Source organism: Galeopterus variegatus, unplaced genomic scaffold (genome assembly GCF_000696425.1).
Source record: "Galeopterus variegatus unplaced genomic scaffold, G_variegatus-3.0.2 Scaffold2194, whole genome shotgun sequence".
NCBI classification, from domain to species: domain Eukaryota; kingdom Metazoa; phylum Chordata; class Mammalia; order Dermoptera; family Cynocephalidae; genus Galeopterus; species Galeopterus variegatus.
This window is the reverse complement of record NW_007728305.1, coordinates 108,604-114,125: the sequence shown is the minus strand read 5'-3', so window position 1 is coordinate 114,125 and position 5,522 is coordinate 108,604.

Sequence of the window (5,522 nt, the reverse complement as noted above, 5' to 3'; positions counted from 1 at the left end):
TAAATTTAAACTTTTGACTGGCTTCAGCCCAAATTCTGTATAGATAAAAATAATTAGTGAGGTTTCACAGTTTTCCTAATTATATAAGGAGATGTTGTGTAAATAAAACCTTAAAGGTTTGATGAGAAGATAGCTCAACCAAGTGTTACAGGGACAAAAATGTATTACCGTATGCAATTTTACAGAGCCCTCCCCACCCAATGCAATTGTGTCAGTGCTAGGATTAAATGGTTAGTGGAACCAGATCACTGTGAAACTGGATAGAAAGAATCTCACAAACTTCTTTTCAAATAAGAGAACTATTTAATTATTTTAGGGCCACATTTGAAACTCCATATCCTATACAAACATCTTTTATAATCAAATTTCACTATTTGGTCTCTATATTTATACTAAGCATTTTGCTCCCACCAGAAATGTGTGCAATTATTACTGTGAATGTATCATGCAATGGAACTATTATGTATCTTGTTATTGCAAAATCTTTTGCATGCCTACTGTGTGCAAAGCACTGGAAGGTATGGTGAGGAATTTGTATTAAATTCATACAGGGAGCTTACATAAAACAGAGAACTGGGACCCATCCCTGACCAGTTAAATCTGAAATTCTAAGGTTGGAGATTTAGGAATCATTAATTTTTATATTTTAACTTTTCACTTTGAAATAATTTGAGATGTACAAAAAAGTTGTAAATATAGGACAAATAATTTTTTAAATCTTCACCAAGCGTTTTTCTCCAAATGTTAACATCACATATAACCACTTAACATTCAAAACCTAGAAATTATCATTGCTAAAATGCTATTAGCTAATCTACAGACCTTATTCAGATTTCATCAATTTGCCTCACTCATGGCCTTTTTCTGGGCCAGCATTCAATCCTGGATCACACATTGAATTTACTTATCATGTCTCCTCAGTGTTCTTTAATTTGGGATAGTTCCTTTGTCTTTCTTTGTCTTTTATGGTCTTGCCACTTTTGCAGAGTTCTGGCCAGTTGTTTTGTAGAATGTCCCTCAGTTAGGTTTATCTGACATTCTCTTAAGATTACCTTCAGACTATTTCTTGCAAGAATATCACCAAAGCAATGTTGTGCCCTTCTCAGTGCATCATATCAGGAGGTATATAATGTCAATTTGTCTCATTATGGGTAATGTTAACTTTTAAGGTATGTCTATCAAGTTTCTTTAGTATAAAAATTGCTATTTTTCCGTTGTAATTAATAAGTAATATTATGGTAAGATAATTTGAGACAATGTAAATAAACTGTTTTTTTATCATACCTTTGCCCATGAATTTCAACATCTATTGGTATAACAATTATTACTGTGGTATTTGCCCAAGGGTGATTTTCTGTTCTCATTTTTCCTTCTATATTTAATTGGAAAGGTCTATAAGAAAGACCTATCCATTCACTTTATTTATTTATTAATTGTATTATGTATTTATATCAATATGGCCTCATGGATATTTATTTTATTCTATGGGTTACAACACTACTAAATTATTTATTTATTTTTGCTTAATTGTCCTATACTTGGGCACTGGGACCTCCTTCAAGGTGGCATATAGTACACAGCCTCTTCACCAGCAGTTTTAGAGAGGATAAAAAGAGTGACAAGGGAGTGGAAAATACAAAAGACCATTTTAGAGAAGCAATGAGAGCCACAGAGGAAGGACCCTTTCCTGGGACCCTCCTGTGCATAAAATATTAGCTGTGTATAGAGCTTGCATGGTAGAAAAGGACTTGATCTGGTTAAGAAACGGAGATGAGAGAGATAGAAGCGAAGGAAAGTCATGCAAAAATAGTGTTGTGGAACGTTTCCCAGAAGAAAGGCTCCATAGATTATGTGATATAAAATAGTTGTGGAGAAAAACGTAGATCGATTTTGCTCAGAATTGTAAATTTTGCAATGTTCTTTATGATTCTTAAGTAAAAATGTAATTCGTTTCAATTAATTTCTGGCTAGTGTATGTTTCCTTAATCCACTAGTTGACTAATACAGAAAGGATTCTTCAGGAACAAAGACCAATAAATTAAAATGATCACAACAATGTCCATACTCATTTCAAAACTAGATTATACTAATTAATCTTTTTCCACTAACATTTAATTATTAGCCCCTTTGTGATTTTTCATTATCTTAAAAAGTTGTAAACTGTCAGTTCACAATGGATGAAGATCAATGAAGTCAAACTTCCCACGTCCACATTAACACCAAGGAATAATTTGTGGAAGTACCTGAAGACAACCGGGATTTATAAGTTAGTAACTTGTGAAGCTTATCAACTGTGAATTTCTCAAAACTTGTCTCTTCAGCCAGAAATATATTGTATATCACACATAGTATATAAGCATCATCTGTCAAAGAGAGACCTTTAAAAAAATGCAAAGCAGTTACATACTGTTACCCAGTCTTTCTCCAAGTCTCTACCAAAATTAAGCTAAAAATAATCCCTGTTACTGTTGGAATGTGATCCTTCACTTGAATTGAGGCTGAAAAATACTGAGACCAATAGGTCTAATACTTTCTGACGTTGTTTATAGATTCATCTAGCAAAATTTCTGACAATAGTAAGTTAAAAGGATGCCTTCTCTAGCTTCCAAAAATCTTATTATTTTATTTCTGATGCATAATCAGATTTATTTTTATAGTTGGTGAAAGAGGTTTATTTTTTTAAGGTCAAGTAACATAAATCTCCCTTTAAATAGATGTTTATTTAGGTTTACTGATTATGAATTGTGCTGCAGCATTTACTTTTGTGTTAGTGATCTAGCTTTCTTTTAAAAAAACAATAATCATGGGTGTATTTGCAACACTGACTGCTTAACATGCTGAGACAGGTTAATAGAAAAAAAATGACAGATCCTAAAGGTCTGTCTTGATAATTATACCTCAGTTATACTTCAAAATTTTATGAACAGTGAGAAGGCTGTGCAATATCTCTAAACTTGATATAATCTCATTTGCTTATTTTTCCTTCTGTTGCCTTTGGTTTGGGGATCATGTTCATAAAGTCTTTGCCCAGTTCTACTTCCTGAAGTGTTCCCCTGTGTTTTCTTTTAGGAGTTTTATAGTTTCAGGTCTTATATTTAAGTCTTTTATCCATTTTGAGTTGATTATGATATATATCAAGAGTATGCGTCTAGTTTCATTCTTTTACACATGAATATCCAGTTTTCCCAGCACCATTTACTGAAAAGGCTGTCTTTTTCCCAGTGGATGTTCTTGGTGCCTTTATCAAAGATCAGTTGGAGATAAGTTTGTGGGTTGATTTCTCAGTTCTCTATTCTGTTCTGAGTGTCTGTTTTTATGCCAGTATCATGCTGTTTTGCTCACTACAGATTTGTAGTATAGTCTGAAGTCAGGTAGTGTTATGCCTCCAGATTTATTTTTTTGCACAAGATTTATTTGGCTAGTCAGGGTCTTTTGTTCTTCCATATGAACATTAGGATTGTTTTACCAATTGCTGTGAAGAATGTCACTGATATTTTGATGGGAATTGCATTGAATCTGTAGATTGCTTTGTGTAGCATGGACATTTTCACAATATGAATTCTTCCAATCCAGGAGCAAGAAACATCTTCCCATCTTTCAGTGTCCCCTTTAATTTCTTTAAATGGTGATGCATAGTTCCACAGAGCAAAAGAAACAATTAACAGAGTGTAAAGGCAACCTACAAAGTGAGAGAAAATATTTGCAAACTATGCATTTGACAAAAGATTAATATCCAGACTATACAAGGAACTCAAGCAACTTAACAGCAAAAAAACAAATAACCCAATCAAAAAATGGGCAAAGGAACTAGGCATTTCTCAAAGAAAGATATACAAATAACCAACAGACACATGAAAAAAATGCTCAGTATAACTCAGCATAAGAGAAATGCAAATCATAATAACATTAAGGTATCATCTCACCCCAGCTAGACTGGCTATCATCAAAAAGGTGGAAAACAACAAATGCTGGTGAGAATGTGGAGAAAGGGGAACTCTCCTACACTGTTGGTGGAATTGTATATCAGTTCAACTATTATGGAAAATGGTGTGGAGATTCCTGAAACAACTTCAGATATACCCAAAGGAATGGAAAGCATCATGTTGAAGAGATACCTGCACCCCCATGTTTATTGCAGCTGTATTTATGATAGCCAAGAGCTGGAACCAAACTAAATGTCCATCATCAGATGACTGGATAAGAAAAATGTAGTGTATATACACAATGGAATATTACTCTGCCATAAAAAAAGAATGAAGTATTGCCATTTGTACTAACATGTATGAACTTAGATAAAATCATATTAAGTGAAATAAGTCAGGCACAGAAATAGAAATACCATATGTTCTCACTCATAAGTGGGAGCTAAAATAATAAACATATAAGTAAAAGAAAGATATAACATTCACAATAGTACATTGAAATTTCAAAAGGAGAACTGAGGTGACTAGAAGTGGGAAGAGAGGTGAGAGAGAGGAATTGGTAAAGGGCCATGAATAGCAATGACAGAGTAGATTATTGAATATAATAATTATTCTGATTTAAGCATCACATACTGCTCATGAGTATTTATATTCAACTTTGTACCCCACATATATGTATATTCAACTATGGTACAATAAAATAAAAATAAATAAATGAGAAGAAAAAATCAACCCACAAATATCTTTAAACTTAGAATCAGGGCATCAGGTTATCTGTTCAGTCTTTGCCACTTGAGTGTTGTGTAACCCAACATATATCCTAATGTATTTAGACCCCAGTTATACCGATAACATTGATCTGGCCATCACATCTTGGGCACAGGTGGTGATAGTCAGCTTTGTACCCCATGAATATGCATAATCAATCAACCAATCAATAAAGACACACAACCAAATTACAAATAAAAATAAGTAAATAAACTGGATGAGTAATCTAATTGGATCATTATATGACATATGCATGTATTAGAAACAATATGTACCCCATAAACATGTACAACAAAATAAGTAAATAAATAAATAAAATTAACTGGATGGGAGAGATTAGATAATTTTTAATATCCCTTCATCTCCAGAGAAATATTTTATACATGCAGTTAAAATACATACTGTACGAATTTTCCAAATACTCCTAATTTTATACAATATATGAGTTATCTTAATGGTTGCAGCATAGCAAAGTTTCAAATTTTCCAAATAGATTTAATTTTTAGAAACCCTTATATGGCAAATCAAACGAAGCATCTGTGGAAGTCTGGAAATCAGTTGGAGATTAACTGAGATCATTTTCTTGGAACTGCCACCATTATAATTTACAGAACGTTACTCGAAATTCCCTTACACCTTGCCCCTATACAATGGCCTATACAGTCTGCTCTTTGTACCCACTGATTCCTCATCCCTGGATTCAACCAACTGAGGAATTAAAATATTGTAGAATAAACAATAAACAAACAATACAGCAATTAAAATAATTTAAGCAAAAATATAGTATAATAACTATTTACATAGCATTTTCATTGTTGATTTAAAGTGCAT